The sequence below is a fragment of the Canis lupus genome, chromosome 3 (assembly GCF_003254725.2).
Source record: "Canis lupus dingo isolate Sandy chromosome 3, ASM325472v2, whole genome shotgun sequence".
NCBI classification, from domain to species: domain Eukaryota; kingdom Metazoa; phylum Chordata; class Mammalia; order Carnivora; family Canidae; genus Canis; species Canis lupus.
This window is the reverse complement of record NC_064245.1, coordinates 16,182,450-16,205,011: the sequence shown is the minus strand read 5'-3', so window position 1 is coordinate 16,205,011 and position 22,562 is coordinate 16,182,450. Positions and strand designations below refer to the sequence as shown.

At 37.4% G+C, this 22,562-nt stretch overlaps 1 long non-coding RNA gene across 3 annotated transcripts in view; it reads right to left on the bottom strand.

Moving 5' to 3' along the window:
• Positions 1-22,562, bottom strand: part of LOC112653364 (uncharacterized) — a 175,703-nt gene that overhangs the window by 70,424 nt on the left and 82,717 nt on the right. For all 3 annotated transcript variants that reach the window (XR_004814428.2, XR_007409714.1, XR_004814431.2), the window contains 2 exons: positions 19,821-19,917; positions 17,047-17,118 (listed from right to left, as the gene is read on the bottom strand). This is a non-coding gene — a long non-coding RNA (uncharacterized LOC112653364). The remainder of the gene's footprint in view (positions 1-17,046; positions 17,119-19,820; positions 19,918-22,562) is intronic.

The window sequence follows — 22,562 nt, the reverse complement described above, 5'->3', positions numbered from 1 at the left end:
CGTGTGTACCTCCACAGGGATTCCCTACTAAAATCCCTTTTATACACACACACACACACACACACACACACACACACACACATACCCTTCATGTTGCTATGGCTAGCTTACTTCTCTCTCATCTGGAATCAAGACCCTCAAATCCTCTGTGATTGCCACAGAGGGGAATATTTATTTTCCTAAAAGGAAACCTGATGTGATCTTCAAAGAATATAATCCTCTATATTATCATATATGCCAGCTTCTCTCTGAACATTCTCATTCTTTCCAATGGCTCAAACTTTCTCAGAATAAAATCTTTGCTTTATCTTACTCTATTTATTTTAATCAAGAAGCGGGGGCAAGGAGTTGTATGTTTAAAAGGCAGGATGTTTCTGGGTTCTACTCATTCATTTTCAATCAAATATTGGCGTCCTCCTGAGTACCCCGTTCCACTAGGGAGTTATCCACTAAAAAGAAGCACCCAGTATGATTTAAGGAGAGGTTCTGGTGGCTTGAAATCACTCAGAATCAAAAGAAATAAGTGAACAGCAGAGTCCTAGGCAGACAGGGATAAGGCAAGAACTGGATTCTGGAGGCTGACAGATTTTAGATGGTGTAGAACAACTGAGGAACTGTTAGGAATTAGACACGATGGTGACACTTCTGAGGGAAAAGCAAAGACTAGACAGATTGGGTATGGAGAGGCAGAGGATGGAAAAGAACACTGCAAAACTGATCTCAAACTAGGATTTTTAATATACTGTGTCTCCTCAGTGAGATGGACTTTCTTGTTAATGGCTGTAGAGTGATCGGAAAACCCAGGAGGACTAACTCTGAGCTAGCCAGGGGCAAAGACCAGAGACATGAAATAAAACCTCTGTGAGGTCTGCCATTGTACTCTCACCTGCCCTCTTCTCTAGGGACTTAAATCAGACATTTGGGCAGGGCAATAATTTGGTGCCCCTGCAAACCAGCGTAGTGAAAATATTTGTTCACATTGATTCAAAACAGGACCTCATGGGATGCCTGGGTGGCTCAGTCAGTTAAGCATCTGACTTCAGCTCAGGTCATGATCTCAGGGTCCTGGGATCAAGCCCCACATACGGCTCTGCACTCACTGGGGAGTCTGCTTGCCCCTCTCCCTCCACCTATGCTCCTCCCCACCCTCTGTCTCTGTCTAAAATAAATTAATGAATCTTAAAAAAAAATCTTTCCCTTATGAGGGAAAGATTAAGAAGGAAGATTCCTGTTAGTGGCATTTCACATCAATGACCCAAATTTGAATACTTCACTCAGTAAATCAAAGACATTTCTGAGAAGATATTCTGGTGACTAGCTATTGTATTTGATCAGCTCATCTTCACGCCAAGTAGACTTTCAAAGTATTTTTCCCTACAGTATATAACTTTTCCTGGACGTTTTCCAATAAACTGAATTTGCCATCTTGTTAATTTCCCAACGATGTTCCTTAGAGACAGGGGACTCGGGCACCATCTAGCTGGTCCACCTCTCAATGCGAATTTACCAGCCTCATGGCACTGCCACCTGGAGCTACTGACATCAGCACCATTGAACACAATGACTCATGCCCTACTTATCGGCGTGATAGAAAACAAATGGTACATTTCGGAGCATAGGATCTTTCCTCTTGAGGACAACCACTAAATATTGTTGAGTTGAAATGAATAAGAAATAGTGGGTCTTAGAGGACAAGGAACAGTAGAAATGGAGGCAAAGATACAGAAGATGTAAATCCAAAATGTGCGATAAATCAAATGAAGTTTGGAGCCATGTCTTTGAGCTACCATGTCTTAAGAAAACATTTAAGAAATTTCCTGAGAATATGCTCCATTCTAGCTTATGTAACAAAAAGAACTTGGGACTTTGCAAGCCTGCCATTTCATTAACATGTTTTGCATGAAAACTTCCACTTGGTTTCTTTATACTCACTTTCAAAATGAATATATTCTTCTGCATTAACATTTTATATAAAATCATGATCTAGACATGTACATGTACTGCTAAAATTAAATCATCAATAATCACTATCTAAAATGAATTACATTCCAAAAGCTCTGGCTAATGATTTATCTCTTCGTCATGGAACCGATCTCTATCAGATTGATTTATGTAGCAGCCAATCATGTTTCAGTAAACTGCAGCATGCACATGCATCTTTAAGTGATGATAAGCTGTGACTGTCCATTTATTTGTACAACACAGCAACAAAAAAAAAAAAAAGGAGAAAGAAAGTCCCAGCCTCTTTCAAAAGCTTCACACGGTGACCAAATCCTCTAAGTAGTGATAATAGCCAATTCTATGTAAAATTTCAGAACAACTGATATAGTATCAAGCATATACAAAAACATTCACAAAAACAGTAAACATTAAAATGGTGACATTTGATATAGAGAATTCTTTGCCTTTGCATGTTTACATTATTTGCTTTGATAGCAAGCTACCTTTTTGCACATTTACATTATTTGCTTTGATAGTAGATGCTTTTGTTAGTTGTTGAAGTGATTGACAACCTCATGCTGTTCTATTTAATTGCCTTTTCTGCAATGCAAGTTTCTGTGTTTAGAAGACGCTGTTTCATAAATAAATCCAAAGTGTGTGTGTGTGTGTGTGTGTGTGTGTGTGTGTGTGTCTACTACAGAGGTTTCGTTTCTCAAGCCAATTCTGTAACTATTCAGCTACAGCTGTCGCCATATTTATCTGTATTTACATTAAGGTTCATTCTCATCCTTCAAGGTTTTTGCCTTTCCTATGGTTAAGGAGATTAATGGATCTCCTTAAGAGAATAAAAGCCTTTTCATAGAGCTCTTCATATTTAAGGGAAGAATGAGGTATCGGACATACAATGCTTTAGCAAAATATGTAAAAAGCTCCAACTTTCAAGGCTTAAACAATTATTCCCCTCAACTCTTTCAAATATGTATAACCTATAAGAATTTTGCATTCTGTCCAAGTTTACATACTAGCCCTTGTATTTGTTCTCTCAATTAATAAAGCCCAAGTAGCAAACTTTATCCAGTTAACAAAATCTAATATAGAAATTCTAAAGGGTTTGTCCCATGATGATTTTAAAAATCTTCTCTCATCGTAAGTTTCATTAACATTGTTGTAGTAGAGATCCCTGGGTGGCGCAGCGGTTTGGTGCCTGCCTTTGGCCCAGGGCGCGATCCTGGAGACCCGGGATCGAATCCCACATCGGGCTTCCGGTGCATGGAGCCTGCTTCTTCCTCTGCCTGTGTCTCTGCCTCTCTCTCTCTCTGTGACTATCATTAAAAAAAAAAAAAAAAAACATTGTTGTAGTAGACAGTATATGGAGCTCAATATTGTAAAATCTCAAGCAATTTTTTTTACTTAAGCTAAAAACTAAGTTCAAACAATTCTTAAAAATAAGCTATTACTATACTTGTCTTGAGGATATATATCAAGGTAGTTTTTGTTTTTTAATTTAATCACTCTTGGTTATTTGTTATGGTCTGAATATTTTTTTAACACGTTTAATAAATTCTGCAGGGATTCTATAGGTCAACACAGATGGGTATAAATACTATGACAACATTTCCCCAAATCCCCCATCATGAGCATAAGTTAAAGAGACAGTAATTTTAGAGGCAAAGAGATAAAGAAACAAGGCTCAGGCTAGTGCTTTGAACTAGACTGAGAAATAAAAGCTAGACAAAGTGATTGTTTCAATTGTTAAGCAGAATGATGTAGAGAAAATACTTAAATTTAAATCCTGAAACTATCACTTGTAGCTGTATAATTGTAAATGGTAAATTTCTTAACCATTCTGAGTTGTTTCTTCATCTGTAAAATGCAAATATGCAATAACTACAAGAAACCCTGTATGGTCTGGAAAGGAGGGAGCCAGGAAATAAATATGTAGCCCCCACTCCCTACTATGTGAGTCTCAGCTCTCATTAACCAAACCAAAATCAAATCCAGTAAACAGGAAAGCCAATGATGTAGATCACAAAGCAAGTCTCCAGAGCAGAGAGCAGTGGAGAATGGTGAAGAGTAAAGAGAGATAAATGGAAATATCAGTATAGAGATGAAAGAAAGGAATATGATCTTAAAATAAAAGAGAACCCAAAGAGAATCATATTTTGATGACACAAAGAAAGAATATAAAGGAAGTAACACATCTATAGAGCTCTAAAGAATAAGAAGTAGATAACCACATAAAAAAAAAAAAAAGATAGGCAGAGAGAATTCTTGGCAGAAAAAAATAGTATTGGCAATGGCCCTGAGGCAGGAAAGAGCTCTATGTATTATGTGATTTGAAAGACCCATTGGCTTCATAAGTCAAAGTATGGAATTTAGACCTAATTGGTTGTGCAATAGGCAATGGATTTTAAACAGAAGAGTGGTATTTAGAAGGATCCTTTTGGATATATGTGAAGAATAAATTGAACAGGAATAATGAGGGGGAGGATAAAGAAAAACAAGGAAAAAGAACAATTAAAAAAATTAAACATACAATAGATTAGATGTCACAAGGCAAAACCAAATGATTAAAAACTAAGTCATACAGACCACAAAGCTCATATGTGTTCAGAAAAAGGACAGTGCCTTTCAACTTGAGTTAGTAATGAAGGTTTTATGGAAGACAGAGTTTAAGCTATAAAGGCTTAATATAGCTATTAGAGGCTAATATAGAATTAGAACAAAAAGAGAGAAAAGGGGTGTTGATTCCAGAATAAGAAGACTTGGAAGTCAGGTAGTTACAGGAATATTTGGGAAAGAATGAAGGAGGCTTCTTTTGGGAGGAGCAGAAGGCGATGGGACCGGATATAGAAAGGAGAATATACATGTTTCCAGGCATTAGTGAATTAATTTTCTGCTCTTCCCAAGATAAGATTTTAATTCTTAACCAGGTCTTTCAATAAGTTTGGTGAGATTTTCCAGATACTTTGGACGCTAAGATACTCTTGGATTTGCCCCCTCAAGTCATATCATATAACCAGGTAACCAGCTACTGATCCAAATTATACAAGGCTGGTTCTGACTCATCATTTCCCCTCAAATCAGAAAGACCTAAATTAAAAATACTTAAAAGGAAGGTCGCCAAGCTAGTCACATAAGCATTGCTTACATTGTCCGCTTTTTTAAAGTACACATCATTGCTTCTTTGGAGCAGAAATTGAGAAAGAACTATATATTTATTTGTTCTCACTATGTTTTTAAACTGAGAAATCTGATATTGATGATGGAAAATGAGATATCGTTTCATTGGCCTACAAACTACCAGGAAAAGTAGAAATAGCACTTATACAAATTTCTATGAATATAATTTTAGTTTTACAAGATTATTGAAAGCTATTGGGGGAATATTAAAGCTTCAACCTCATTCTTATACTGTGCATGCATACTTCATATTGAACCATTTGGTTATTTGGTTATTTTTTCCCCTAAAAATGGCATAGAACTCTAAAATTGTTGTGGTTTTAAATCCAGAAGTTCCAGAATGCATTTATTGGTCTTAGTGTAAGGGATGTAATTAGCAAAATACTTAATTCTATAAACAATTTGTAATCTATTATAGTTAATATGGATCAAATAATCAATGATATAAATATCACATATTCACATGTGGATCTGAAGAACCAGAGCATCTAAAATATTTGCTCAAGGTCACATAACAAGTAAAAGGCACAACTGAAACTCAAATTGAGCAACAACTGGGGAAAATCATTTTCTCAAATCCTTTATTTGCAATACTTTGAACCTCCCTCTGAGGGCATCAGAGTCATTAATAAAACTCACAGTAGTCTTAATTCCCCTGTGAGGAAGGTGAAAAGTTGTACATATGTTAGTATTTCACAATAAAGCTAGTACTGACCAAGTGAAATTCAGGCAAAGATAAAGTAAACTAGGAACCTTTACCAAGACTCATGTTACAAAGTGGCTAACTTATGAGACCCAAACATTCTTCATAGCTTGTAACGCTACTGTCTCTGTGATTGATTGTTTGATGCATGGCTATCTCTTTCAACAGATTATAAGAAAATGAATGATTGGATATTAGTAATTCAAATGGATTCATTCTTGAAATGCTTTTGGCTCCCTTTCTGTCTATCTGAAACCCACACTTTATTTAAGGTTCTGCTAAATATCCACCTACTCCACTTAGGCTTCTTGACTATAGAGATCATTATCTATCCCCCTTTGTTGACCACACTCCACTCCATATTACTTTTGGGCAGAAATTTCTCCCCAGTGAGTGCAGTCTTAGGGAGATAAATTCAGGTACTTATCTTACCTCGAAGGGGTCAAAGCAATTTTGGCTCCTCCTGCCAAAATTTGCTCTTACCACCATATTACAGCTCTTAAGTCTGGCCAACTGGATTCTATTTACTAGGATTTTGAGTCTTAAGCAGAGTAATACAAGATCAGAATACAAGAACAGAAGAAAACACTAGATGGACTCATTTTAAAGGACCACCTCAGAAGCGTATATAGCAATTCAATCAATATCTACTGAATTAACTTGAATGAGAAGAGTACATAAGAAAATAATCATTGAGTAAGAAAACTGTTCATTGAGTTAGGCTTTCTTAATAAGATCTGAAAACATCAAAATGCAGACTATTCATTAGCCACAGAATCTTCTATAAAATGAAGCTTCACTCGAGTTGAAATTCTACCACTTTTTGTTAAACACTAGACTGAAGACTTTTATCTCATTGTTAATGTTCATTAATAAGACCAACAGAAGAGAGAGGAATTTGGAATTAAGAGTCAAAGGACAGTGAAATAATAAAATAGAGTTCTCTATGCCCCATGGCCTTTTCTGCAATATTTTAGTGCATTCCTTTGATAAGCAAATACCAAGATCACATTGCATTCATAACACACTAGAAACTTGCACAAATAGAGATTGATTTCATTTTTTATTATTCAAAATTCTAAATGATTCCCTCAGATTGCTTGTGCACTGCATAGTTTGTGGTATTTAGAAAGTTCATTGTGCTGTCAATAATTCTCACAAATAAAAGAATACATAAAATGCAAAAAGCAGTGTATAGGGGTATAAATAAACCATACAAGTAATAATAGTAATACAGCCTACTGATACAGGACTTTACCATTTAAAAGCACTTTAGTGATTGTGGTTGGAATGATTTATATATGTGAAAGGAATTACATGGTAGCATTTAATAAATGGTCTTTAAATACCACTCACACCTACAACATTCAGAGACACAGTATCTCTAGAAAAATATGTACCTTATTCACAATATGTAGTATATAATGTATATCTAATATACATAATATAAGAATATATATTACATATGTATAAAAGTTTTTTCAATAACTTTGGCATGAAGATATATTTCTTTTTTTTTTCCCAGAGTAAGTTAATATTGGCTTTTTACACACAAAGGATGATAAGGATAATGCTGAATTATTTCTTTTCACAGTAATGCTCAAAGCATTTGGCTTTCCTAAATAATTCATGTAATTTTTCCTCTGTTAATACTCATTTGTATAACTGTATATGATGAAAGTTAAGAAGTGCCCCATCAGGAGGGGATGAAAGGCTGGCAACACTTGAAAAATTATAAACTAAACAGAAGTGATGGTTATAGTCCCCCTTTCACATAAAAAATCATAAAGTATTTCCTGTTTTGTCCCATTTCTCAGTTGGAACATACTCTCACAGAGGGAACATGAATAGATTAAAATCTAACTTTTTTCTTCTTTAAGAAAACATAAGCATAATCACTTTTGATTTCTTTTAAGTTAGTTCAATAAACAATGAGTACTATTTTAAAACTAGAGGCATTCCATGGGAATCTCTCTGGAAAGAAATAACTTATATTGAATGTCATTTTATGAGTTAAGTTTATGGAAAGCTATAATCTTTTTGCAATACAGAGTGCAGTAAAAACTAATTCATACATGTCCCTTTTCATCCAGCACATACAGGAGGCCCAAATTATATCTGTCGAAAATGACCTAAGGTGATTTTTTTTTTCTCTAAGAAACAAAGGGATATTAAAATTGCAGGTACTTGTTAGGAGTTTCCTTAATTTGCAAAGGATCTGCTCGATGCTGAGCACACTGGGATGTTGCAATTTTGTCCTAACAGAATTCTCAGATTGTCATCCATAATGAGTCGGTTTCACCTCATAGACAAAAACAGGGTGTGAGGACAGGAAGAGGAGAGGAAACAGGAGGTTATTCAAATCCAGTTTTCTTCAAGAACTGGAAAACTTGTATCAAGACCTTAGAAGTCCTACCCAGAGATAAAAAAATGAAATACCAAGGGTATAATAACATCTCCAAGACCTTCTAAAGTTAAAAGCTAATGAGAAATTGTGATGGGCTAGACACACAGACGCTTCCATGTAGACAAAAGCCCAATTGATGTATCTCGAGAATTGGTAACTTCTCTAAAGTGTTATTTTTGTTCTTTGTGTTTATTTCCAAATAGCTCTAGGCCATAAAACCCTAAAAAGAAAAAGACACCACACATTTGTTTCAGGCTTGTGTGGGAAGAGAACTAGAGGCTGTATCCTATCTGGAAGTATGTGGGGAGAAACTAGAGAAGACCTGAATGTGTTGAGGAAGCCAGAGAAGAGAAACATGAGTGATCTTTGTGATCTTCCAGAGGGGGTAATAAAGGAGAAGTGAGTAAAAACTACAGAATGGATTCTATCCATTTATCAATAATGTTTATTAACGTTTGTTTTATTCTATCTCTACCTTTCTAGGATTCTAGGTCCGTGGACAAAAAGTAATAATTTCATGCTAGAATATTTTGCTTTTGTACTGCACACATTTGCACATGTCAGCTGATTTGATATTCATATTTATCAGCCACATTTTATGAGTAACAAAAAGGAGGCTTAGAAATACTAGTTTGTAGACCTATTAATTGTAGAAATAAGGGCTAGAAACTGGGTGTCTAATTCTGTATTTACTTTGAATGGTGTAAACGTGTTTGGATACAACTTTTCTGAGTAAAGAAGAACACCAATGATTTCCAAAAGCAGTACTAAATCTGAACTATTGTGGTCAGTATGTATTACATTATTGATATTTTAGCATAAATAATTATGGCCGCCTTGTAGTGACCTGCTTTCCCTCATCCAAAACAACAATCAGAAATCCTTTAAAAATGATGTTGACATGTTTTGTTTTGTTTCTTTTTTTAATGGAGAGTACAGGTATTGATGCATTGTTTCACTCTAAAAATGTTCTGAAAGGTCCTCGGGGCACCTGGGTGGCTCAATGGTTGAGCTTCTGCCTTTGGATCAGGTCGTGATCCCAGGGTCCTGCGATTGAGTCCCACATCAGGCTCCCCAAAGGCAGCCTGCTTTTCCCTCTGCCTATGTCTCTGCCTTTCTCTGTGTGTCTCTCATGAATAAATAAAATCTTTAAAAAAAAAAAAAAAAAAGCTCCTTTAGACCTTCTTTCTCCTCAGCGTTCCATACGTAAGACAGATGCCAAGATCTCTATCTCTATTCCTCTCTGTCTCTGTCTCTCTCTCATTCCAAGTTCCAAGCCATTCAGCACCATATTGCTTTTCCTTTGATTTCCTTCTTTTAGACCCTTGCTACTCATACCCTACCGTCCAAAGACCCCATTTTCCTATAGGTGATCCTTTCTTCCTGTCATGTCCTCAGGAATTATACCCTCATCCTGCACTCTAACCTCCTTCAGCTTTGGGAGAAGGTCCCCAGAATTCTGGTGGAGAAAATTCCCCCTCATTATATATACTACTAAATGTCTTTCCATTTTTTTCTAATTCTTAATCAATTTTAAGGGTGTAGTACATTCTTCTTGGGGGCAGGTGCAGGATTCATGACAGCTATCCCTTTCCAAAAATAGTTCTTGATTCATGACTATAAAACCAACCTCTTCCTCTAGAATATAAATGATTAATTCAGAATAGGTGGCTTATTCAAGAATAGCAGATTCAGCTTCTCCTTTCCAGAAACTTGAAACGTAAAACCTAGAGACAGATTGTGACTAGTCTTATCATGCTGAGAACTGAGTAATGTATAGAATTGTTGAATCCCTCCCTATGTTGTACACCTGAAACTAATAGGATGTTCTAGGTCAACTACACTGTAGTAACTTTAAAAATACTAAAAATAAATAAAATAAAATCTAGAGACACAGACTGAAATGTGCTAGGGCTCATGTGAGTAGGAATGTAGTAAGAATAGTCACAAACTACTCTCCTGCTTCTGAGCTTCCCCCAGCTTTCCTGCCTCCTTGGTTTCCAAGATTATGGTTTAGCTCATCATTGGATTCAATAATGTCCCAGTATTAGTCTAGTAAATCTGCAAGCCAGAGTCTGCTTTTTACTGGAGATATCTATTTTCCAAAAGAAGCTAAACCAAGAGATGGTTGGCTAAATGAAAAAGCTGTTCAATTCGGAATTCATAAAGGTAACAGACACTTTTATGCCCTTAATTTAAAATATTAAAATGTATATATTTACTTCTAATTGTTTTTGTATCTGTTACTTGGAGTTTCTACTATTATTCTTGTACAAGCCACAGCCAAAATGCAATAACCATGATTTTGAATTTAGCCTTCTTAAAGGTGAAATAGAGTTTTGAGCTAAATATAAAGCAATCTGGGTACATAAGTCTTCTAAATTATAATTTTTTTCGGGATTCATAGTTGTCTTGCCCACACCTGATTCTTGAGCAATATTGGGTTTTTTAAGTTTTTACTTTAATTTCAGTTTGTTAGCATATAGTGTTATATTAGTTTCAGGTGTATAATATAGTAATTCAGTGCTTTCATACATCACTCTGTCTGAGCAATATTGTTTTAACAATTTGCCCTTACCAACTTTTCCCAAGTATTTCATTTAGTTGTAATCCCAAACTACTCTCTCTTTTTCACCTTAATTCATCAGGACACAGATACTAAATTAAATTATGTAATTATGATACTGCAAAATAAAATGACCAGGTTTGCAAACAAACATCGTTAACTCTTAAAAGCATTCAGCTTACTAAGAGAAAACAAGGTGTGTAAAAATGATGGGAAGAACTTATATCTAACACTTGCATTTAGCAGCCTGTGGGCTTTAGTGCATTTTATAGGGGAAAGAGAGGGCATCTATCAACCTAGAGAATTAGTTAAGTGGAGGTAGGTTAAATGACTGGACTTAGAACCAAAAAAGGCTTGACTCATGTAGGTAGGGCATTTATTATCAAGTCAAAGGAAATACGTCAAGTAGATGAAAATATTGCATATTAACCTCTCTTCACAGTTTTACATGTGTTAATAGTTTGATACTAAAGAGACAGCATGGCTCATTGAAATAAATCAAAAGTTGGCATTTGGGTTTAACATTTACACTTACCCAAGCTGAAAATAGCTTAACAGACATCTACATACTTCATCCACTTTATTGAATTAAGATAGAAAAAAAGAGTTTTAAGGAACTTTTTAGATTCTCTGGGAAAATGTATAGTACTGATCTTTAAAATTAGAGACTACACTTTCCAGCAATAATCCTTGTCTGCTGCTTATTATAACTGAACATAAGCTTTAGTCAGTAGATGGTCAATGGAAGTTAGAGAATGAAATTTTTAGTTTATTATTATAAATAATAAATATAATATTGGTTGAAGTTTAGATATGTACATAGCCAATGTTACTAGACACCCTGCTATCAGTGGTATTGTGTTGCCTAGATTTAGTGTGACTCCTAAGCTTGATCTCAAAATGACACCAGAAAGTGGAATATGCCTTGAGTTGACTATATTAGAAGATATGATAAAGAACATGGAAATGCCATTTGAAAATTCCTCAGATGCTCTTACATATCATTAGATTGTGATTTCTAAAGTCCTATGGCCATTAATATGTACTGGTTAATCCCCAGAAAGAGAAAATCAGCAATTGTGGATTATTTTTGAAGTTTACATGGTGCTGTTCATCACAAATCCAAAGGAGATAATATATCATGCATATGCAGTGCAACAAAGGAGTAGCATATATTCAGAATACCAATAGGCAATTCAGGGCTAATGAGATCCTTAGAAAGATGCATCGATACACAGGGTACCAAACTACTAACTCCTAACAAATGGAATCACCCCAAATTTCTTGATTGATCCAGCCCTATCAAGAATGACATTTCCAAGTCACATCCTAGTTCAGGATATCTTGTGTTTATTTTGCCAGTAATGACTGCGTAACCTCAAATGACAAGAAGGGGTCACCAACACTGAGTTCCTACTCTGCAAGCCAACTGGCATCAAAGCCAAGCCTATTACCACCAAGGACTGCTGAGCTAAGAGTGTGAGGAGAACCAACAGAGGCAGATGTTAAAGAAACAGAGGAAAGGGGAGCTAAAGCCATTGATCACAAGTGATAGGGATGCTGTGAGTCACCACCAGAGGCAATGTGGAAAAGCTGTCATTTTCTGGGTAGCAACAGGAGTGCATGCTGGCATGAAGCACTCAGAATGGGGTGGCTCACGCTAGAGGAATAATGTCACACTGCCCAAGAGTAAACACACAAGTGGTAGGCTAACAGCAAAAGGATTGCCCACCAGCAGCTCCTAGGCTAGGAAAGGACTAAGTCATTCACACTGTGCCTGTGGAACTCTCTGCAGGGCTCCATTGATCTTGTGGTCTGCACTCATGCACATGGCATGAAATACCTTCAGCTCTGTCATCTATAAACACAAGCAAAGATCACTCCCTCTCTCTGTTTTAGGAAGGATGGTGACAATGACGGCACAGGCTCTGCAGGTAGGTGCAAGTTGGGGCAATAATTAAACATTGTCTTTTGCATATCTCTCCTCCACCCAATGAGACATTTCAGAGATCAAAACGTTAAACTGTAGTTTTAGAATGTATTGGGATGGAGAGGGGATATCTCAATCTGATCAAGTCTCTATTCATGCGATAATAAATTTTTAGTGGCTATCTCAAACGACACATTCACTAATGCCCACCCATGTCCATTTTAATGTAACATGCCTATCTTTGAATCCCAGTGCTTTATGGGGATTTCTTTCAAAGAAGTTATGTTACTCTACTTTGAAATACAATAATTTGGTCATCTACTAATTCATCCACTCAGCAAACATTTTTTGAACACCTATCACGTGGCAATCACTGTGCTAGATGTTACCTTGTTAATAAGACAGAAAAGGTTCTTACCTTTAGGGAGTTACAGCTCATGATAATAGATGTTTTAAAAATTAAATGCATTATTGTGGGGCAGCCCAGATGGCTCAGCGGTTTAGCACCGCCTTCAGCCCAGGGCATGATCCTGGAGATTCAGGATCGAGTCCCACGTCAGGCTCCCTGCATGGAGCCTCCTTCTCCCTCTGCCTGTGTCTCTGCCTCTCTCTCTCTCTCTCTCTCTCTCTCATGAATAAAAAAAATAAAATATTTTAAATAAATAAATTATTGTGAAAATACAATCCAGATAAGGATTAGGATAAGATGTCAGTTGCCTAGACTTTAGTTGCCCTGTCTAGAATGACTTGTCTAATCTGTGTATATCCAGTAGCAATCGGGACTATGCCTGGCACAGAGCAAATGTAAATGACAATAGTTTATTAAATTGAGCTAAAGAGTGCAAGAACAATTTCTAGTAAGGTGTAAGAAAAATTTGATTTGTGGAATTTTAGAAGTAATGCCTTTTCCTTCCCATCAGTACAGTTGCTTTTCGTTCCCTAAATAAATAGTAATGGGAAGTTTTTTTAAAAAGTATTTCTGATACAGGCTATTTTTGATGTGCTAGATTTTCAGATTTGAGCTATATTTTTGGAACTTTAGAGCAAACATTTGGTGTAGTTTACTGTAACATTTGAACCTGATTCAGAGGTTCCACCCCTTTTGATGCATAGGCTAAATTCCTATCCTGCTTGCCTCATTTTAGGTAAAGTGTTTATGAAACCTGCATTGGCTATTTAAAACTTTCAAATATACTTTTGAACAGGATATAGGAGACCAGAGAGAAAAATGAGGATGCCTGTTGACAAGACTTGACATCTGTAAGATTCCACTAGCCTGAATGGATGAGTGACACATCCATAACTCCAAGACTCACTCGTAGGGAAATTGTTGGACTACCCAATGTAAGCAAAGTATTGTATCCCTGTGCCTTCTTGAGGTTGGCCTCTGCTCATTGTACTTCCAGGACTGATAATGAGTTCCCTACAGTTAGAGTCAATGTCTAGCATAGTAGAGGCCCCCAAATCTGTGTCAGCATTAAAGGCAGTACTGGTCAATCTGTATACAGCTATGATTGGAAAATATTTGAAATAGTACCCATGCATAAATCCAAAACTACCCTTAACCCAGTCCTAGAAACACTGAAGAATAATATACATCCTTATTAGGAGGACTCCTTAATGAGTGACACAGGTTTAGACATGTGTTGTTATCTGAAAGTCCTCTTCCCCAGGCATCTGGGTGGCTGAGTCCATTAAGCTCTTGACTCTTGATTGTGGCTCAGGTCATGAACTTAGGGTGGTGAGATGGGGCTCCAAGATGGGCTCAGCAGGGAGTCTGCTTGAGAATCTCTCCCTCTCCTTCCACCCCTCCCCCTGCTCACTTGTAGGCTCTCCCTCTCTTTCTCTCAGAGAGAGAGAGAGAGAGAGAGAGAGAGAGATCCTCTTCTGGTTATGTGTTTCATATTTTCTTGTTGCTTACCACCATCAGAGATAGATGATCTCTGGCAAGATTAAAGGTCAGAAAGAGGTAGTGAATGGTTTTCTACTATTTAAATCTGTAATTGCCTCCTTAACTCTTCACAAAGGGGTGTAATTCAATCTACTGAGGTTTATTCTACTCTAGAAAGCAAATATCTATTGCACTTAGACTCTCAAGGAGTTTACATTGCAATGAGAAGAAACACATCTTACGAGGCCACAAGGGATTAAAAGGGGGGTAGGTATGGGATTTGGAGGCAGAGAGACAAGCCAAGCGTCAGCAGGCAGGGGTGCCCAGTATTGAACTCTGTAAATTGTGACACCAGAATGGAGGGATGGGGTAAAAGCACTGCAGAGGCAGGATCATACCTGATGGGCTCTGAATACAGGTGGGGGCGGCAATGAGCCAGAGCCAAGGATGGCACCAGGCCCTGCAGCAGACGCAGAGTTCATCCTCTAGATGTATCTAACCTTTGTAACACCGTATCTGCAGGGATTATTTATTCAGTTTAGGTTTGGGACATTATCCTTGTAAGAATCCAGATGCTTTGGTACATTTTATCTTCAGAATTTAACAGAAAAGTCTATCCTTGCCTAGGGTAGCATTTGCTGCTATAAATCATGACATGCTGGGTTTTAGCTGCGGCTGTAAGCTGAAATAGGTCTTTTTTTTTTTTTTTTTTTTTTTTTTAACTTCTACTCAGTGGTCCCAGTTCTGCCCTCAGGAACTAACACAGATTAAGTCGAATCCCTCTTCTGTGTGGCAGCCCTGGAACTGTCACTAGGAGGGGGCCCCCTCTCCTCAGCTCCCCAGGTCCTCAGGTCCTTCAGCTATTGGTGTTGATATGGACCCTGCTCCCAGGGCCATCCTGCTGGTCCTCCTCCACACAGACTTGAACCTGTCACACCTCCTGGAAGATGGGAAACCCTGATCTGACCCCTCCTCCTGCACACCGTGTTTCTGAAAATGCCCTCACAGGCCTCGGAGTCTCTGGAAGCAGCCCCTCACACTGCCGGGGCCTCCTGACACACACACTTGGAGACGTTTATCCCACCGACTTCATAAATCTGCCTGTTCCCAAACAACTTCCACTTTTAAAAACTCAGAGTCAGACCTCACACTACTTAATAAAGTAGCAGCAAAGATGCCGGTCACATTTCATGGGGGAAGAGGAGCATGTAAAATTGCCATTATAAAAACAGCCCACATCTGCTGAGTTTTCATTATGTGCCAGATAATGTGTTGATGTTTTTAGTGAATTATATCCTTAAAAAAATTAAACTATGGATTTTACCATAAAAATAATATGGACAAATAGCAAGACATCAAATGCCACAAAAGGACATAATGTGAAAAGCGAATCTTGTGCTCCTACCCTACCTTATTACGGATGTCCACGTTTTGTAGGGCCTACCAAAGATTCTCTGTGCAGATGTATTATATATCATGTTTTTATTTTTTTTTATTTTTGATTTTTTAAATTTATTTATGATAGTCACACACACACACACACAGAGAGAGAGAGAGAGAGAGAGAGAGAGAAAGAGGTAGAGACATAGGCAGAGGGAGAAGCAGGCTCCATGCACCAGGAGCCTGATGTGGGATTCGATCCTGGGTCTCCAGGATCGCGCCCTGGGCCAAAGGCAGGCGCCAAACCACTGCGCCACCCAGGGATCCCATATATCATGTTTTTATATAACAGGTATGATACTCTGAACTTAGATGTTTTAAGTCCGGGCTTGGCAATCATCTTGTAAAATCATATACAGGGCCATCTAATTTTTTCCAGTAACTATGTGCATGACATTGTGTAGAAATACCACACCGGGTATCTCACTTGAATTCTAAGAACAGTCTATGCATTGGGTCTTATTATCCTCAGTAAACAAATACTGAGGCTTAAAGAAATTATTACCTTGCCTGATGCTACACATTTGAAAAGTAACTCAGTAAGGGTTCAAGCGCACATCTGCCTGACTACCGTGTTCAACTCTCTAAAAAGCAGTTTTCACAGGTGGGTTTGATAACACTTCACGAACAGATTTTTTTTAAGTGCATAAGTCTTCCTTTATAATTTGCAATTGGTACAATAAGATTTAAAATGTGGCTCAAGAATTGTATTATGGCCAGAAATGTTAGAATAGCTCACACTGTACTGACCTAGTTCAGCCTCTGGAGGCCATGGACACCAAAGGTGAGTTGCCAGATTCTAATTATAGAATGAAATGATATAGTTCATATTCATGTGACCTGTTAATTTCTAGACAGTTTCAAATATTTTTATAGGTGTCTTTTGTTTTGTTTATTTTTCACAGAAATTGTTACAGCATCCGGAAATACCTCGTGTATTAAAAAGCTCTGTTTTATTTGCTAAAGTTTTAATATGTTTATTTACCTCATTTCAGAAAGCCATAGTTGGTCCTATCTTCTGGACTCATATGCCATCGTTGTCTCTTGAATAAAGCTGCTAATTGCATGCAGGAAATATTAAAACATGATTATAATTTTGCTAAAAGAATAAACATGTCAAGTGTCAACAAAATATTGTAAGTCTGTTGTGAGTCAAAATAGATTGCTTAAATTCGTTCTTTTCAGTGCCTGCTTGAGAAAGTGAAGAAGATACACCTGTTATATTAACACATTCACTATGCACCAAGGCTGTTCATCTTTACAATAAACAAATAAAGATTTTGGGTCTCAGTTCAATCTGACTGACTCTGGCACCTCCCTAATCAAATATATCCCCACGATGTTATAAGCTGCATTATAGTACATTAATAGCTTGTAAAGTAAAATTGATGCAGCATGATGGACTGTATTCCTGAAGCAGTGACAAACTTATCAGTGATAGATGCACTAATGGATATGTTGAATTGCAATAAATATAAACGCAGAATAGCAATTGCAGAGCATTAAAAATGTCATCTTGTGAGTTTAGGTATTTATGAGGCTGAGCCAGCTGGAAACATGAGTGGTGCGTTTCTATGAGCCATTGCAACTCTGAGGTTCCAAGGAAAGCGGAGGCCCTTTCATCAAATAGGTCAGGCCGCCGGCAAATTGTTGTCACAGCTGTGCCATTGTCAATTAGGCCTCCAATGACTCAGCCCTTTGTTTTTTCCTGCTTGCACATCTCACCCCACCTTTTCTCCGGGCTTGGGTGCTTCACTCCTGCAACCTTTCCAACACATTTCCCCTCAGTGACTCTCCTCACATGTTCTGATTCATCTTCCAGGCATTGATCTAAAACTCAGAGAAGTGACATCAGGGAAGCATCTCAGCTACTTCAAAAGGCTCTGCTATTCCTTCTGGGCTATTTTGGCGCGTTAAGCCCAACAGGCCAAGCAGCAATGTTCCACATTGTTGCATGTTTCCCTCTGATGTCTTTGCCCAACCTTCCTGAACCCTAAAGATTTTGTTTAATGTCAGCAAAATCTAGCAGGATGCTGGGGTCCAGGATGCAGTGGGGGCCAGAGCACCTCACGCGGTTTTTCACCATGTTCAAGTAAGAACCACAGCATGAGGACTGAGTCACAGACACACTGTGTGCTATGGGCAGAATGGAAGTGGGCCTCGAGGTATATTTTAGGGGAGCTCTTGGTTGATAATAGAATTTTTTAAAACACACTGGTATGGTGGATTAAGGAAAGAGCAACATTTTTGCATATGCCAATCTCAATCTCAAGTCTGTTAATGGGGGTATGTTAGAGTTACCCAAATATGCTCCCTTCATTTCTTGGGCTTTCTTCCGCATTGACTGTTTTTGTCAATTGGTGCAGATTTGTTGTCAGCATATTTAAGTAATACTCAGTACTTTTTTGGAATCAGGTGTCACAACACTCTCTTGATGTTAATAGGAGATTGTCAAGCCGGGGTTATTTTAGGAGATCACTAGGTTTGCAAAACTGATAAATATTTGACAATTATAATTCAACCTAATATGAGAATAAGTCGGTTGCTTGTTATTGATCCTGCTTATCATCACAAAGCCATGATAACTAAACTCTGTATTAAATTTAAATGGCATTCACTTGTCATTCGTTATTCAATAGAGGTAAACCACATACGTGACAACACTAATGAGGAAAGCAATATGCAACACAACAAAATAAAAGTAATGCCATGGCATTTTTAATCTAAATATTATATTCCTCATCTAAAGGTCTATATATATCATATAAAAAGTAAAGGAATGTCATAAATGTGACCCTTCTGTGTATTTCTGATTGGTTGCTTAATCAACTGTGAAATATGTAGAAATCATGTCAGCCTTTAAATCAAACATCAATATAATGCTAAAACTCACTAAAACTTGTAAGAAACAGTTTGATTTTTTTTAATGGCTAAGACAAAGAATCAAGGCCATTTCACACCAAATTAGCAAACAGAAGAAGAATATGCAATTGTGAGAGTTAAAAAGAAATAGCTCTATTGGAATCTGCCCCTCCCATTATTATTAGTCTTCAATTGCAGTTAAACAACTCTTTGTTAAAAATCAGTTATAATCCAAGTAACTTTTTAACCTCTGGTAATGAAAAAGTCATCCACTGTGTGAATATTCATTGGATATCTATTATGTGTCAATCAAAGGGATAGAAAGGGAAAAAACAAGAACCTGTACTCATAGGATTTTATGTTATGCCAAAGTGAGGGAGAAGATTAAAAAACACATTTTCTAAAGGCAAACAATAAAAATATTAGATACTGATGAGTATAACAATGCAAAGAATTAAAATAGGGGGATGTCAGGTGAGTAATGAGCTGCTTTTTTTCCAGTGGTCAGGAAAATCCTCTCTGAGGAAATCGATATTTAAGTTGAAAATTACTAATGATGACAAGAAGTCAGTCATGTGAAAACAGAGGAAAACCATTCAAGTAGCAGAAGAGTTGGTGCAAAGGTCTTGAGGTAAAGACAAATATGTCAAAAAGAAGGTCAACTTGACAGAACCATAGATTCTTTGAGTCAAAATAGTCTTACTCTAATTATGCCATTTTTCTTTAAAGAATTTAGTTCTTTATTGAAGATAAAAAAAATCACTGCCAGATTATGTCTCAATCTCTTCATAAGTGGGGTATGTGTGTGTGTGCAAGTGTGTGTGTGTGTGTGTGTGTGTGTGCTTTTTCCTTCAGTGGTTATCTGTCAAAGCCTTAGTTACTGTCTCTTGTACTTACCTGTTTTGTTTTGTTTTTTTCTCTTGAATTGCCTTGGGTCTTGAGCCACTGTGGGAGCTGACTCTACTCAAAGGCCACTTCTCAGCCTTGAGGATACCTAGAAGGATAAACAGCCTTAAGGACCTTTACATAGGTTAACTTGAGAATTTGGAAACCTGATTCAAAATAGTCATGCCAGGATGCTCTGGCTTCTAAAGAAGAGGAAATCCTTACGTCTGCCTTCTCTTGATCGATTCCTGGACCTTGAGCTAGCTGAGACAGGAAGCAGCCTTCTTTTAGCCCTATACTAGAATACGTGTCAACGTCAGAATTGTCATCAAGGGCATGACAGGAGATATGGCCCTCTGCTCTTTGAATACAGGACAGTTCTGTTCCTTGGAAGAAATTTGTAGCTTGATGAATTCCTTGTTTGAAATTCTGATAAGTAAATCTCTGTTAGCTGAGTGATAGTATTGCTGCCTTTCATATATCCCTGGATTTTAATGAAGTCATTAAATTCATTTTTAAAGGAAGATAAAGCCAGATATCAACTCTGACCTTGAGTGTCTCATTGACAACCGCTTTTCATAGAATAGAAAACATAACTTTGAATGAAAATTTGGTTAATTTTCGCCTGGTAAAAAAACGAACACAATAAGTTAACCTCAATATGACTTAGAGGTAGTCTTTAAAAAGTCACAGTTTGGGAGATGCCAGAGTGGGGCTCAGAGGCTCCTTCCTGTGACTATCCTCCCATTGAAAGGTCTCAGAGAAACCCAATGGTCTGTCACTTATTTTCTATATCCATTCATTTTTCTCCTAAAAATGAAATAGAATTTACATAGTTTCTCCAAGTTGCCTACACATACCACATAGTCCAATTCTCTTTAATATATTCAAGTATTTACAAAGATTAAGTATCTATTATGCCCCAAGGGTTAAGCCAAGTCCTGGAACCATAAAGAAGCAATCAGTGAATTTACTATGTAGATTCATTTACCCAATGAGTATAATTTGAACTCAAGATATTGTTACATAGTGGACTTTCAGTCAGTATTGTTAAAAATAAAAATGAAAATAAAAAACAATCCTTGGTACTTGTCTGAGTTGATCATAAAGACTAAAGGCTAGAAGAAAAACTAATACTTCCATCAGGTAGTAGTATAGCTTTATTCTAATTTATGATGATTCTGGTATAACTCATTGGCATAGTGATTTAGTTTGGAGTTGTGATATTTTCGTCCCAAACCAGCTTGTAACACAGTTGTTTTTCATAGTAAGTCAAGGACCAACAAAGAAACCCCCCTGGAGATAGCACAGCTGCCTGACAAGTTTAGTGCTAGAACAAGACCTATACAATTAACTGGTGCTGAGAGTTGCTTCACTAGACTGTCCTGGGGATAAAGAACCTGAAAAGTGAGGCTCTAAGCAGAGTCATGTCTGCATGGGTGACAAGAAAAAGCAGGGGCCAGTGAGCTGCAGCTAGCAGCAGAATGAGCAATGCAGCAGTTAGCGCACGCCTATAATGAGATGTTTTCCCTCTTCTCTGCTCTAGGTATAGGAGCAAGAGCAGAGCCCCCTAACAAGTGCCAGAGGAGAGGGCAGGAAAGAACCTGGGGATCTATAGGCTCTTGCTATAGTTTGAAAACAGTTTTTTTCAAAGTACAGAAAACTCAAAATTGGAGCTTCTAGAAGCAGCTTACTAATGGTGCAAAAGGAATCACACCTCAGTCATCTACATTTGCTTATTCAAAAATATGCAAACTATATTAAATCCCAATTCATATTCAAAATGTCAGGGTAATGTGAAAATTTTAAGATGAGTCTCATAACACAGCTTAATTATTTCCATAAACATTTTGAATTCATTCATAACAATACTAATTGCCTAATAAAATATTTTTGTGTATTAATCTTATTTTCTAAGACCACATCTTTACATCCAGACTGATATAATCATTCTAGCAACCACTAAAATCTTGACTTTTTAAGCACCAGTTCCAACATAATTCCTCTAAGAGAAGAGCAAACGGCAAAGATCCAGAAGTTTCTTACCACCCTTTTGGTAATATATTGGGCCATCTAGTTTGATAAAAAAAAAAAATTTTCAACAAAAATAATCCATTCTCTATCACCACTGTGGAGTTTCTTTCTTTAATTACGTTTAAAATTAAAAGCACTATAACTGGTCCTCTGACTCCAGCTCAACAGCTGGAAGGATAAAACAAGAATGGCCATTCTTGCCTTACCTTTCATGGGTCCCTGTGTTTATGTCAGTACCTCTGCACGGCATCAGTACGCAGAAGACAAACGCACCCGTAAAGGGGGAAGAATCACTGCTCCATGCCTGCTCCCCAGAATGTTCATTCAACCTTTTAGCATTTATTATGCACCTTCTATGTGACAGAAATTGTACTAAATTCTGGGTTAATGAAAAAAAGATATAGCCCCTGTTTTCAAATAGTTCACAGTCTTTTGAAGCAAATGACAAGCTGACAGACTGGAAAACTAGAGCTGAGACAGACCTATGCATAGTCCTGAGTATGCAGAGGGGTGGGTGAAGGTGGGATCAGAAAAGTCTTCCTGACAGCTTGAGCTGAGTGTTGAAGGTTAAGTTTGAATTAGCCAGGTGGGGGGAAAGAGGAAGGATTTTAGGCAGAGGAACCAGGGTTGCCAAGACTCAGAGGTGTGAAAAACTGCCAGGAGGGTGAGAGAGGAGCCTTGTGGTCTATGGTAGGGGATGTGGGTCTTCAGCCAAAGGTA